The 15,381-nt window shown below is 42.3% G+C and overlaps 1 protein-coding gene and 1 long non-coding RNA gene across 5 annotated transcripts in view; both read left to right on the forward strand.

Annotated features, from left to right (window-relative positions):
• Positions 1 to 227: 227 nt before the first annotated feature.
• Positions 228 to 6,086, forward strand: LOC130250319 (uncharacterized). Its single transcript, XR_008839966.1, has 3 exons — positions 228 to 349; positions 3,191 to 3,278; positions 5,359 to 6,086. It is a non-coding gene; the product is annotated as an uncharacterized LOC130250319 (long non-coding RNA).
• Positions 6,087 to 7,289: 1,203 nt separating this feature from the next.
• OSBPL3 (oxysterol binding protein like 3) overlaps positions 7,290 to 15,381 on the forward strand; it is an 82,742-nt gene continuing 74,650 nt past the window's right edge. For 3 of the 4 annotated variants that reach the window (XM_056482699.1, XM_056482698.1, XM_056482700.1), the window contains exon 1: positions 7,291 to 7,489. The gene's annotated coding sequence lies outside the window, so the exon portion shown is untranslated. Of the gene's footprint in view, positions 7,490 to 15,381 lie in introns of all 4 variants that reach the window. The other variant, XM_056482697.1, reaches the window with a different exon arrangement.

Below are 15,381 nucleotides of genomic sequence, written 5' to 3' on the forward strand. Positions count from 1 at the left end.
AGAAATTTTTTCTAATATCCAGTCTAAACTTTCCCTGGCACAACTTGGGGGTGTTTCCTCTCATTCTATAGTTTGTTACTTGGGACATAACAGCTTATTGAAATAAAAATCTTAACAGCTGATAAATCTCTATCTATTTGTATTCAAAAAGAGGTTTTAGAAGTGGTTAACTTTAAAACCTTATACAGATATATCTCTGTCCAACCCCTCTTCTGGAGGCAGAGAAGTGGAAATGCAGCTGCATGTCTCTGTCATGGCTGAGGGCACTGTTAATTGAACTTGTGCTAAGTGACTGATAGCAGCTGAGAGGATTGAGGTGACTGAAGGACTGGCTATACCTGGGCTGCAAGTGAGTAAACTTCCTTTCATACCTTTCACTCTGACTTCTGTATTTGTGTTTGCCCAAGGCGGGCTGTGTGGGAGGTTTGCTTTTCCTCTATTTTACTTTGTCAGCCAGTTGTGTCAAAGAGTGCCACTAATGCCATAAATACTCTTGTTCTTCTCTTTCTCAGCAGTCACCTTTGAGTTCAATTAAAGGCTCCCATTGCTTTTTCATTGTCAAAACTTTCTTAACCACAGAGACCCATTCTCAGCAGTAAACCCTTAGAAAAACAGCACGGATGAAAGGATGCATTGAGCAACAGCCTGTGTGGCCCATCTTGCCTCAATTATCACGAGGCAATAGTTGGGGGGAGTACTTGTCTTCCCACAGCTGCCTGGATTCTCATCAATATCTTGAGATGCAAGGGAAAATCACAGCCACTCAACATTTTGATACATTAGGTGAGGCATCTGTCACGAAACTCATTGAACTTAAAGGATGTGATTTTTTCCATTGATTTCAATAACTCTAGATGTGGTCAGATGCTGCTGCCTGGAACAGTAATGTTATTTTAAATAAAGCAGAAGATTTCATTCCTTGGATATTTCTTCTGCCTGGAACCATTGCTGACCTCTGGCAAATAAAAAATAAAGTCTGCCTGGACTTATTGACTTGTTTTGTATGGAGCCAGGGTTATGATGTCTGGGAAGACATATTTTTCTGTCAAATAAGGTCTACTAGCAGCAGTAGAAGAGGGAAGTAAGCTTACTAGTATGCATCTGAACTGTTTTAAAATTCAGGCCATGATACTAATGGCTGCAGAAAGAGCAGAGGTTACTACTGTACCCCAGCAGAATTCAACCCACCCAGCTTAGTTTTTCCTCCAGCTAACAGTAACTTGGCAGTCAGACTGAACAGTTTTCCTGATGGAAATCTCCTGATGCAAAATGAGCAGTTCATTCACAGCAGCAACAGGCATACTTTCTACAGTCATCTTACCTGTGAAATTCTTACCTATGGACCTGTGTCCAACAACTCTGACAGTGGATAGTTTTGCTACATTAAATGTTACTGATCTGCAGGTCTGGGGGGATTGAGCTTGTTTTAGCTGGAGTAGTGTTAATTTTCTTCACAGTAGCTAGATCTGGGTTGTTTTTTGAATTTGTGCTGAACACAGTGATGATGATATGTTTTTGTTATTGCTGAGAGGGTTTGAACACAGCCAAAGCCTTTTCTGCTTTTTTTACTGCAATGCTGGTGAGGGGACTGGGAGTGCATGAGAGGCTGGGTGGAAACACAGACAGGTGACTCCAGCTGTCCAAAGGGATATTCCAGACCATGTGACATCATGCTGTGTATATAAAGGGAGAGTGGGGGAGAAACAAGAAGAGAGGGACATTTGGAGTTTGTCTTCCCAAGTATGTGTTAGGCATGATGGGGCCCTGCTCTCCTGAACACTTGCTTGCCCTTGTGAAGCAGTGAATTAATTCCTTGTTTTCCTTTGCTTGTGTGTACAGCTTTTGCCTTGTCTATTATATCTCAACCCATGAGTTTCCTGCTTTTATCCCTCTGATTCTCTCCCTGATCTCACTGGTGGATCAGGGAGGGAGTGAGTGTGTGGAGCTTGGCTGCTGGCTGGGGTTGAACCATGACAGGGTGTGAAGTATCAATAGGCAGAAACTGGCTGTAACTATGCCCAGTCTGAGAACTAGGAGACTGTCTGATCACTGGAGCAGGAAGGCTCTGAACAGCTCTTTGGTTGGAAGCCAGAGGCCTAACTTTCAAGTGATTATGAAGTGAGTTGATTCTCTGTTCTTCTATTCTGACGCCAATCAGGAATAACTGTTTGCTAAGTTTAATGTCTGTAGCTGGAATTACCCACATTGTTGGAGTCATGCTTGTTGCTGCCATTATTGACACACATCATTATGCTGAGTATCACATGCACTCAAATTAAGTATTTCAGGGAGTTCACACAAGGGAAAACTTTGTTCATGCTGGCAGGAAATGTACCTTGTAGGTCCAATTTACAAGGTCTGAGCAATATAATTTTCCTTTGAAGTGAAATGCAGAGGTATCTATCCCATGCTCTTCCAGATAATAATTCAGTGTCTTATCTTACCTTCTATGTTCATGGTCCCAAAAGAATGAAATAACTTGATATCAGCAGTTTTTGTGCATTAGTGTTTCCACAATTTTTTCCTCTTGTGTGTACTCAAAGGAAAGGAACAGCAAAGCTAGTACTAATAAGAGAAATTGTGATCCTACTCTCAGAGTAGAAAGCATGACAGTCATCAAAGATTAAAGAGTCTGTGTGCAGATCCTCTGACAAAAGAAGAACAGGGACCTAACCTCTGGATTTGAAGTGCTCCATGCTGTGTGCAATACTTGAAGGAGAAAGAATAACACAAGAGGTATGCCTGGTCCTCACCCAGGGCCCAGGGAAGTAAGTAGAAACTTTGGTGGCAATGGACAACATCTTAAGTCTCCCATCTGCATCTAGGTGAGACTCTAAAAAGCTGAAGGACCCATGGGTGTGGAATATCTCTGCTAATCCTTTGTCCCCCACAGGTTTCTGTCTCTCCTACCCCAGGCAGAACTCCTCAGAAGCAATGTGAATCACAGGTCTACATCAGTAGGGAGGGATAATCTGGCCTGAAGTGCACTGAATTCCATCTTGCCCAACAGCTGCACTGCCCTCTGCCCCCTGAACAGCGTCTGGCTGCCAGATTCTGCAGAGACCTGCATCACATCTCTGCAAACATGCTTCTAAATACAGCATACCTCCATGTACTCTGATGTTTTCTGCCTTAAGTAATACCAAAAAAATAGGACTAATTTTTTTTTTTCTATCTGTCTGCCTTTTAGATAAATACTAAAATCCCAGAACACTTGAACGGATGAGTAATAGTCACCAATGAGGGGGAGGAGGATAAATGTTATAAAACAGCATCTGGTATGTATGAAACCAGCACAAGACTGAGAAATCCAGGATCTCCAATTGCCAGTTTGTTTAACTTCTCCTCTTAAGGGAAAATGCTACTATAAAAAAAAAAAAAAATCAGAATCAGAACTTTCTGTCAAAAACCTTGAAGTTTCCTCTCATTTCAAAGGCAGTATTAAGTTACTGCTTGGAAAATGTCCTCGTCTGTGTGAAGAAACTCAGTGATTCTTAATTCCCTGTTTCTCTAGAGGTCTTGATGTTAGTTTTTCTCATCCACCACACAGTGACCACTTGACATTTGAAATTGGCTCTCAGATGCAGTAAGCCCGGGAGCCAGACCAAATGCAAGTGGGGCCCTCACAGTTTCCCTGGAGCTAAGTAAAATAGACAAATAAAACTCAAATAAAAATTTTAATACTCACGATGAACGTTACTATTTGGAATGCAGTGACTGCCAAGTCCACAGATCCTTCTGTGGCAGGCAATGCACAAACACAAAAGACAAGGTTCTTGACAGTTTGCATTTTTGGCTTTTGGGTCTTTTTTAAGCAACATATGTTGCATGTCTTCTCTGTTTCTTTGTTATGTACTTTCCCCCACAGGTGCAGGGCTCTGATCACCATAAAAATGATAAAGCCCAATCAGAATTGCAAAAAGTATTGCAAAAATTAATTAATTTTGCAACACATATGATATGTTTTTACCTCAGACGTATCCAGAAGGGCTCCAAAGGGAATTTAACAAGGCTAATTCTAGCTGGGAAGCCAGACAAGTCATGGAAGACCCAGTAACTATGGTCATGTGAAAAGAGGCCTGGGCAGCCTAGGGAGATAGGCAAGAAAGACAGAGGAAAGGTGGTGCCAATAGCTTCCATAATACCAGCCAGTAAGTGCAACAGGACAACAGCAACCTTTGCCAAAGCACTGTCAGTGGGAGAGAGGCTCCTCGGTGGTGACCAAGAATAACATAGAAGGTACTGGCATAAGGACAGAAATTACATCATGGGGAGAGCTGGGGGAAAGAAGAAAGCTCTCAAGGACAGATTTATTTTTGTGCATGAAGAAAGATGTTTCTTAATTTCAAGACAGATAACTCCTGTCCAGGACTGAAGACACATGTGCATAGTCATCAGAAGAGCTAGACAGATGAATCCAATAACTTTGCCAGATGAATCCAATAACTTTGCAACATGCTCGACTCTTCTGCTGCTCACACCTCAGCCACACAAACACTGATAAATATATCCATCTGCTGTAAATGTAGAAGCTCCTCACAAAACTTATTTGTCAGTTGTTCAGCTCAAACCACAGGACAAAACTTGTGTCTCGTAATGAGCCTTTCTCTTTGTGGTCCATATACATGGAATGGAAGCTGGCTCACTCACCAGACTAAGATTGCTTAAACATGAAACATCATTGCTTGTCTTTGAGTTTAATAGGGATGCAATAATTATTTTTACCTAATAATTAAAGGGAAGAAAAAACAAGCTGGAAATCAAAAGACAATCCCTTTCATTGCACCACTGGAAACATTATTATGAATTGTCTTTACAAAACCACAGAAAAGAGCAAGCTAAAAGCACACAGATTTTGGTAGAGTTTTTATTCAGACAATACAATTTAATTCTGAATTATAATAGATCAAAAGGAAACTGAATTTTAAAAAATACCTGTTGGATTATGCATAATGGAGTTCCTCTCCTTAATAGCTCTGAAGAGATTACTGTGTCATGAGGCTCTATCAATCAGAACAGAAAACCTAAAGAGCAAAGATAAATCGAAGGTTAAGTGCATGTTGCTGAGGAACACCCTAACCACCTTCCTTTTATGATTATAAACAGGATGAGTTTGTGTTGATGGATCTATTAAGAACAAAAAACAGCAATCTATATTCACACAGGGGCCTTCTGCCTATACATTTCCCCCAATGTTTACAACCATGTTGTATTTTGCCATCTGAGTTACCAAACTGTCACTATTTCTCTGTGTTGCTTTTCTCAAAAGGTTGGTTATTACTTTATTTCTAAACTTTTCTTTAGCAGAGGAAAACAGGGCACTCCAATATTTTTTTCATATTTTTTTCTGTTTGACAGAAGAGAAGAACAAAAGGACTGGAAACAAAGCCCTAAATCCATAAGAAGATCAAACTCCTTCCTGATGTAACTCCAGTAAAATAATGTAACACAGCCCATGGATGCATCCAGTCCATGATTTTTACACAGGAACAACAGAAGTCATAAATATTTCAGGAATCTCAAATAGGACAATGTCTATACAGCAGAAGTCAAGATGGAGATTTTGGTCTGGAAGAGAACTTTATTTTTGCACTTTGTGTCTTTTTTATTGCAGGGCCTGGAGATTGTACATCTTCAGGGATGTCACTTTCTAAATTAAGAGGTGATCTGAGTTTGGTTTCAGTGGAAGTTGGAACAGGCCACATGTGCATAGGAAGCATTGCTACCTATCATAGTAGGTACCTTCATACTCATACCTTCACATATTGTTGCCTAACATAGTTGTTACCAATCAATGTGCTAATACATAGTGGCAACACTGGAAAGGTGTCCCATATATAACATATTCCAGGTGTCTAGTTTTTCCTTGACTGATTTGCTGCTGCAAGCTGTTTGGTGCCTTTAGCTCAAAACTTGTGCTCTTTAGAATGACAGGGGCTGCTAATTTTGTCCTAAAACCTGGATCTATGAAATCGAAATTTATAAAATCTGAAACCCAAGGAATTACTATATTGTTAAACTCTACTTGTTTGCAAACTGACAGATACCCTCTGGCAATGCCTGAATTCCCATACAGCAAAGACTTGGAGCTACATTAAACAATCTCCTTAAGCTATCATCAGGCTGTATAGCTACAGAGCAGAGGCATCAGAAGCCCTCTTTGCTGTAGCATCACACAGGCCAGCTCTGAAAGCAGCTTTCAGGGTGTTTGGGTCACTGTTGCTGATGGTTTGGGAAGCCTACAGTGGAGAGTGTTCTTTCTAAAAGTGATATTCTGCAGCCTCTCTCACGCCCTTACAAGATTTTGTTCAAGGTGCTACTCTGCTCCTGGGTTATGCTAGCTCAAGTTCCAATCCGTGAATACCATCCCTAATTTTTGGGATGTCACTTAAACTAGCTCTTCCAAAGGATTCTGCTCTTTTTAAATGCTGTATGAATGGTATATATATAATGTTTCCCTCCAATTGAGAAAAGCACCGAGTTCTGAATGGAATTGAGAAGCAGCTGATCAGTTTTCGGCTTGTGAGTCTGAGTGAAGAAACCGGGGTGGTTCTTCCCGCCCCCCTCCGTTTCTCTAAGTGTGGATTAAATAGCACTTTGTAAGTAAAAACGGTGTGAATGGTGTGCCAGGTCACATCCCGTCTGCCTCCTCGCAAGCAGTAACAATTTCTGAAAGATTTAGCGCACACATTCAGGGCTCATGGAAGGCGTCCAGCGCGCTTCTAACGGCTTGGATCTAATTAGTCATTCAAGTTGTTTATTTTTAAATAAGGTGCAGAGGAACACGATAATTTTAGGATGCCGGTGCGGGGCGGGGGAAGGATGGTTCTCCCACGGAGGAGCTCTGCCCGAGGCGGATGGCGAGGTCGGGAAGCGCTCCCCGTGAGCGGGAAGTGATGCCCGCAGGCTGCTGCGGACGCGGCGATCCCCGACAAACCCTCTCCGCACTTCGTGAGCCGCGCCCTCGGGACCTGGCTCAGCGAGCCATCGCCGCGGGATTAGCTCAAGGCGGGCTCGGGGGCTCAGCTCCGGCTTAGCCCGGGGCTCCTGTCCCCGCGTCCCCTCGGGGACGGTCCCCACCTGTCCCGTGACGTCATGGAAACCCCGCTGTCCCCGCCCCGCCGGCGGGAAGGCGGGAGGGAGCGGCGGCGGCTCCGGGCGGGGATAGCGGTGGCGGGGCGGGGTAGCGGCGGCTCCGGGCGGGGCGGGGTAGCGGTGGCGGGGCGGGGCAGCCGCGGCTCCGGGCGGGGTAGCGGCTCCGGGCGGGGGCAGCCGCGGCTCCTCCGGTTGGCCGGCGCTGCCGTCAGTCGAGCGCGGCGGTCCCGCCGCCGGTCCCGCTCCTGGGTATTCCTCGGCAGCCGGAGCGAGCGCTCAGCCCGGACTGGCTCTTTATGCCGGCGGCTCTCGCTCCTACCGGGCTCTTTCCTTCCTCGCCGCTGCCCGGGGTCCATGGCGGGGGCGCCCGGCGGGCCGTAGGTGTGGAGCTCAGGTGGGTGTCCGCCGTAGGGATGGGACGGGACAGGGCGGGCTGCCGGGGCGAACTCGGCACAGGAGGAAAGCGGCGCTTTGGCGCCCGGAGAGCGCCTTCCTCGCCCGGCTGGCTGCTGCCGGTGCAGCGCCTCATCCCGCCGAGCCCCTCCAGCCTCTGCTGCCCCTCGGGCTCTCCGGCCGCGCTGTCACAGCCCCACGAGGCTGTTCCGCAGCCAACCTGGGCACTTTGGCCGCTCCGGGAGGCGGCTGCCGGGGTTTCTGTCGCTGCCGGAGCGCTCCTGCGGCGGCGGGACGGAGCGAGCGGGCTCCCGGTGCGCCGGGACGCGCCGGCACCGCTGCGGCTGGAGCGGCTCTCCCGGCGGGCTCCGGAACCGCCCGGCAGCCGCTGGCGCTGAAATGAACTTCACAAATCTTTGCAGAGCTCGATCTGTGGTGCTCTGTGCTCATGTGAAATAAAGAAGAAGAAAAAAATGCCACCATTATTATTATTATTATTTCTTGTCTCTGTCTTAAACAGGTTAATTAAATCCAGCTTGTTTCTAGGTTGATTTAATTTCCATTTAAGGACCAATTAGGCAATATGAGCTTTTAAATACTCCATTATTTGAAAACTGTTTTGGTGTAAAGTTCAGCGACAGTGAAGTACCCTTCATTGAGACTGTTTTATTTTTACTAGGAGGATATCTAGAATAGCTAGAGAAAAGGGAATTTAATAAATGTAAGGTAATTTTCTGCCTTATTTTTTTGTCCTAGGCCGCTAATGATGGTAACAATGTTCTTCTCTCTGTGTTTTCTTGAGAAGGGACAAAGGGAGCAGTTGCTTCATGCCTTGACTTTAATCGATTAATCATAGAGTCCAGAGTGTTTCACTCATAGAGTTCAGAGTGTTTCACTCTACTTAATTTCAACAGAGCTTGTAAGTCTGGTTTGGGTATTTAAAGCTTGTGTTTTCATGGATATTTTCTGTAAAGCCATGGGTAGTGGCAGTTTTAAATGAGCTTGGTTTTTTTATTGTTTAAAATGTTTTTAAAAAGATATCTTTAAATAATACTCTGCAGTCTGCACTCCCAATAGATTAAGCTAACTAGTTTTCCATTGTGGCTCATATGTATTTTTAAAGCAACAGCATTCACAAGTCTTGATTCCCTTTCTCTTTACTCTTATATTACCTTCCCCACACGTTGCATTAGGCCCACTTATTTCCTCTCTTTCATAATTTTAGGTAGTATCTGGGTTTGCACGCAGGAAAGGTGGGAGAGGATTTTGGGTGTTGAAGATGTTCTCTGTGTGTGTGGACTGAACAGTTGTGGTTGTACTGAAATTATTGGTTTGTTCACCAAGGACAGGAAATGATGGTAAGGCTCAGCTGGAGTCTGCCTGTTGCAACACTGTGTGTGGCTAGCTCATTCACTGTTGCAAATATAAGAATATTGTATTTTATACAAAACCTTATTTGGTTTTTTTAAAGTAGATATGTGTACATTGTTGTAAAGAATTGGGTCTTGTTCAAACCACATCTGTTGTAAACAAATGTGTCAGCTTAATTCTCGCGTTTGTTGCATTCCCTAGGTCTTGTTACATACTGAAGAGAAAATAGTCAAACGTGGCATTTCCCAGACCTTATGGTTTCTAATTGTAAAACTGAGTTTTGAGTTTCTGCTTAGCTATCAAGTGAGAAAATCCTCTCTATAGAAAAGTTAATTCATATCTAAAGTGCTAGCATGTTTTAAGTTTAAATTGGATTTGATGCTAAGTGCATTTCAAAACCACACAATGATGAATGATGCAGAATGACTGTTACCATGCATGGGGCACTTTTACATGTCAGAAGCAGTGTAGTATCTGTGTCAGCATATTTTGATGTCATTAAATTTAATCTACTTTAGTATGGTTAAGATTTGACTTACCAGTAGCAAAGTTTTGCTGGTAAAAGGTTGGGTATAGATACTGTGATACACTGCTGCTGAGGTACCAGAGAAACTTCTAGGGGAATCTAATAGCTTTTTTTCTGTATCAAGTTTCAGATAATAGGATGCAGATATACTGAGATCTTACAAACAGCTCTCTGGACCAGGACTAATATGTTGCCAAATTTACCCTGCTCTGCTCTTTGAGATGCTGGATTTGCATGTCTGTCTTCTGCATTAGTGATTATGTTCAAACAGTATACTTTGGGGAGCAGACACTGTTTTTAGGCTCCTGCAGCTGTCACTTATGCTATATCCTTGAACACTGTGCCTTGAAATACATATTTCATTGCTTAAGTTTCTCATTTATCTGAAGGACAAGGAGGTGTTGTGTATTGTAATGATCTGTACTGTTGTCCTGTGCTGTCTTTATTCTGCTAACATAAATTGTATCTCCTCCACATTAATTTCTAATTACCTTAGAGGGAAGTTTTCTGTCTGCCTTCAAGGTTGAGTGATGTGGGTGTTGATGCTAATGACTATGATAGCCTAGGTAAAGTAGTAGGCATAACAGCTAAGAAAAGCACAGCTCTGGGTCTGACCCTGGGAGGCAGGATATCTGTAACTCCTTCTCTTTCAATCTGTTTTCATTTGTTACTCATGCAAAGTTCTTGAAGATGCTTGTGGCTTTCACACAGAGTATATGTTCAGAAATAGATTCTATCAGATAATTAGTTATGACATGAATGAACAGCGTTGGGGTTTTGGAACTCTGTCAGCATGAAGCTCATGTACGTTGTTACAAGTCACTTGAAACATTTAAAAATAAAGTTGAGGACAGCCTCAGCTGGGGAAGAAAATGCAGAACTTAAATTCTTTCTGATTTTCTCTATTCAGCTGTTGCAACTGAGATAATTATTAAATGATCAGAGCTGTTGTGGCTGCTGGGTTTGTTTGTTTGGGGGGTTTTGTTTTGTTTTTTCCTAAAATACAAATTCAGTGGCAATTCTGGTACCTGCCTTGCTACTAAAAGCAGTGAGGACTCTAGGAATGCTGGCTGAGACTGAGAAATGTGCTTGGCCATTGCAGCTCAGCCTGCACTGTCCTGTCTGCTGTGCCTGACTCAGTGCAAGCTCCTTAGGGTAGAAGTCACGTGTTGGTGTGTGGCACTGAGCACAGCAGGGCCTAATCCTATTTCAGTGTCTGGGCACTCCATGATGTTAACCATGAAAATAAAGAAATGGAGTTGAGCTGCTTTCAGTCAGGCAGGTGCTGAGCAGGTTTTGCAATGTCTGTTTGCTAATGGTTCTCAGTCTTTGCAGGCTATTCTGGACATGCCTCTTGAATTGTGGAAAGCATACTGATAAGCAAGACTTGACAGGAATCCCTGTTATGTGCAACAGGAGGAACAAATGAGAGAAAGAACTGACTTTCACTGACAGCTAAGCCCTAAGCTGAGCTGGTACATTGAGAGTTGCTATGTGCATCTAGCTAGGGATATCTCTAAACTAAATAATTGTACATCTGCCTGTGAAACAGACATCCTGACATAAAGATAGTGGCTGCCTAATAGCATCTGGTAGGTCGCAGGAGGAAGGCTGCAGATAGGGTGTTTTATGTGTCTGCTGTTTGTCAATATTGTAACCATTGAGACTGAATGTGAAAACTCCTCCTTTGAAGTAATTGAAAAGCATGCTAGGCAAGCTCTGCATTCCTTGGCCAGCCGTGGGGTGTATGTATATATCTATGTTTTCAGACTTGTTGCTTTCAACTTTCCAGTTGTTGAACTGCAGGTACCTGAGCTGAACATTTCCTCTCTAGTCCTTAAGTTGTGGGGCTTTGATACCTGAATCGTATTTAGTTTGGCAAACACAGTTGCTGCCATGTCAACACTTAATTATTTCCTTCTGAACGTTTTCTTTGGCAATTATATTAACTTGAGTGTGCAAACAAATCTCCCTTTCCTCTGCTTTCCAATGTAGTGCATAGATTGAGAATTAAGGACACTTTTCTTTTGATTCATCTTTACGTATTAGCACCTTTTTAAGTCGTTGTCAGATTCTGCCTGCATGCTGGTTGAAACCTGAAAAAAATCACAGCAAAACCATGGTAGTATGTGGTGCTATGGTTGTCATGCAGCACTTGTATGTAATTGCTGTACTTATAACAAGGGCAGTCAAAATACAAAGTAGCAAAGGTGAGAAACTCTTACTAAGTGCTTCTATGTTTACTGTAGTGGTATCTTTTGAATTTCATTAGTGACTTTTTTTTATTATCATTAGGGAAAAAAAGTATTGGGCTTCCTGCCTATTCTGTGTATCCTCTGATGAATGTTTTCAGGGAAAAAAAATCTGAAATATTTCCCCTACTGAATAGTCATACTATTCTCTCATCTTCATTGCAGACAATTATTTTATTATTACTCATAATGATACTGCAGAGTCTGTTATCACAACTGTCATCTTCTATCTCTTGTGCCAGTCACTTAGGTCACTTTTAGGTCACTTCTCTCTTATCTGATACCACTTATTCTTATGATTCTGGAGGCTTTTCCTAGTCACAGTGAACACTTTTTTGCTGTTCCAATTTTAGTCTGTTCCACTTTCATAGAGTTGTTGGTGAAAGTGAATGAAGCTCCTGGTGTTAATGGTTCTGCTAAGGAGCAGCTGTGTGGATACACTCCATTTGCCTCACATGTATCCTCTGCCCAGAGAGTAGCTGAAACCCCTGAAGAGACAATTTCTGAACAGCCTGGCAATCAGCAAAAGAGCCATGTGTGCCGGAGACTTTATCCTTCTCAGTGCACAAGCCCATCTGTGTCACTGTTAATTCTGCTTGTTACAGAAGGTTAAGTCCTGCCCTTCAAGTTTTCATGTGAGCAGAGCAGGATGTAGGTCTCTGGTACTACTTTCTTCCATCTTGCCAGTCACGCATGTTGAAAACATTTTGTTGCAATGTCTCCCTCTTCTCCAAGATAATTGCTTTGTCAGTCTGCCTAGAAAAATAGCCTTGAGGAGGGATAGAGTTACTTCATGCTCACAGTTGCCCAAGTGAAATGTACAATTCTTATTTTTACAGAATTTCTTCTGTCCTGTCTGCAGTGACAACATATGACTTTGAGACCAGTCTTGCTAAGTGTTACTGTCAGAAAGGTTCTGGTGCTACCTCGGGCTGCGAGGCATGGCTGAGGCATCTGTCCTGAGTGTGATGTGAAATGCATCTTGCTCATCCTGGCAGCTGAGACTGCATTGGCTGTAACTGTGCTGCCAGGAAAGAAGTTTGTTTAATATTCTGATAAAATGCTGTATTCTGAAGGAGAGTGAGTGATTCTATCATTTTTCAATATCTCTTGCTTGTGGCAAATAAGAGTGCTGAGATTGCCTACACAAAGCTTTGACAGCACAAAAATCTGAATTTAACTGCGATTTATGATGGGAGGAAGGAAGGAAGTTTCACTATGAACATGATTCAGTCACTGACAGTCTTGTACACCTTAAAAAAAGAAACAGCAAGTGTCTGTTAATCTTCTGTGGTAGTGCTTGACTGATTTAAAATAACAATGTGTAAATCATCAGTAGCAGCAGGAATCCTGAAGATACAAGTGATTATTGTCTGTTTGGGAGCAGATGAAGCAAGCTCCAAAGGATGTGGGCTACTGAGTCTCTACTAGCTCAAGATGAGTGTGGTTAGGAGTTTGTGGTGGCTTTCTCAGGTTCACTCCCTGATACCTTGCTGCTTGCCAAAGGAAGGCAGGCTGGTACTTGCTGAGAGGTGCCTTTCTACAGCTTGGTAACTGTGGGGTTTTCCCCCTCAGCTGGATGTATCTGCAGCAGAGAGGCACGTGAGCTCTTAGTTCATGGGAACTGTGCAGCCATTTAGGCAGCAGGTCCATCTTTTTAGCAATGACTGTCACCTCCAATAAAGTAGGCCACATAGAATACATCAGGCTATTTGGAGCTGATATTTTTTTGCTGAAAGATTGAAGATATTTGCTTATTAAATAAGCAATATTGAAATTTAAAAAAAAAAAAAAAAAAGGTGTTAACACTATGGCTGAAGTCTTCTCCCTAACTTTTTTTTGCTAATAAGAGTAGTTAATAGGACTCTATGGTCTACCCTGGGAACTTGTCAGAACTCCATCTTACTTGCTGTTACTGTTAAATAGGGTTATCTGAATCACTCAGAACAGCAACGTTCAATTTCCTTGAAAGATAACATTCTGATAATGGCTTTGTCACTTTTCAAGATATGTGAGAGGACCAGAGACAATAGACATTGAAACAGGGGAGGTTCCATCTGAACATCAGAAAGTTTTTCCTTCACTGGGAGGGTCAATGAGCACTGGCACAGGTTGGCCAGATAAAATGGAGTCTCCCTCCTTGGAGATGCTCAGAAGCTTTCTGGATAATCCATTTTAGGTGATTCTGCTTGAGTGGGGGTTGGATCAGATGCCCTTCAGCTGAGGGGGTCCCTTCCAACTTGAACCATTCTGGGATAATTTTACTTGGGTATTTTGAAACTTAGTGTAGTGCAATTCTGCTCTTCAAAATCTTAGATGAACAAATTAATTTTAAAAAGCCAGCCAGAGTCTTGGTGGGTTTTTTTCTGGTCTTGCCTGGACCTTAACAAAGTCAATAAGCAACTTTGAGGTTGGGATACTGGTCATCTCTCATACAGCAGGGTGCATCCATTGTTGGAGTAGGCTTCATGTGGAGAAATGGTGATGTCTGTATGAGAGAATTTGAGTTTTAGAGCCAGAACTACTGGGATTTTCTAATTTGCTTGATACTGAACTCAAATTACTGCAATGTCTAGGAAGAGAAGAGAATCTGTTACTGAATTCTGGTAACGACCATGTTAGAAAAGAAGAGTTAATATTTCTTGTTTGCTTTCTGATTAAGGTAAAACAATGGAAGGAAAAGAGTTTAGGTGTTGGTCTACAGGATTTTGTCATGTCTTGGCAAGAAAGATACTGGTTTTGTGAATTCAGTATGTGTGCTCTTATTAGTGTCAACAAATACTGTTTAGTAAATAGAATTGTGGATAACAAAGATGTATCATGGACCCTCATTTGCTTTCAACTGTGGTATCTGTATCACTTCTAGGCTGAGAAGGCAGCCAGCTGGGTTTACATTCCAGGAAAATTTAAGTGCCAAAAATATCAAGCCAAAGTATTATAATGATTTCTGTCTTCTTAACTGAATGGTACTGATAGTGTTTTACTGAGTCACCTAACTAGGAAGTTAACAATTCATAGTGCTTACACTGCTGCCACAGCTGCTGAAATTCAGGAAGTATAAAACACATTCATTCTTTCCTGTTGTTTTAAAAAAAAAAAAGTTCTATCAGTGTGTTCACTTGCAGATTTCTTACTGTATTTCAAATCCACCAGTTTCAACTGTAAGACATTAAATCAGGAGCACTCAAAATTATGATAACTTTATAAACCTTATAAAATTAAGGCTCACTTATTCAATATCTCCCAGTGCTTAGAGAGTATCAAATTGTTGAGGATGCAGAACTTGCTGAGATAGGGAAGTGCTACTGTGGATAAAGTAAGTTCTTGCCTTTTAGCTGATATCCAGTTTGTTTTGTTGAAACAAGCTTTTTTAACATCCTATTTCTTAGAAGAAGAATACAAATGCTTTGCTGAAATTATGTTTTTTCACTCACTGAATAAATATGGAACTTCAGATTGAGAGATAAGAGGTTAGAATTTTCCACAGAATGGCTGAATCATAGTCTTCTCTCCACACACTGACACAATTTTACAGCTTATTTTCCTGTGTATAATACATTATTGTACTTTACTACTTAAAGTTTAGCAGGATCAATGCTTGCACTTGAAAATCAACTGCAGAGCCATTGCCAGGATAACACTGTGACTGATGACACTTGCTGTTTGTTTGCTTGTTTTTGAAAGAAGAAAAAAGAAGTAATGTCAGGCTGTGACAAAATGGCATATTTGATAAGTGTGGTTTAT

The sequence above is a fragment of the Oenanthe melanoleuca genome, chromosome 2, assembly GCF_029582105.1.
Source record: "Oenanthe melanoleuca isolate GR-GAL-2019-014 chromosome 2, OMel1.0, whole genome shotgun sequence".
NCBI lineage: Eukaryota > Metazoa > Chordata > Aves > Passeriformes > Muscicapidae > Oenanthe > Oenanthe melanoleuca.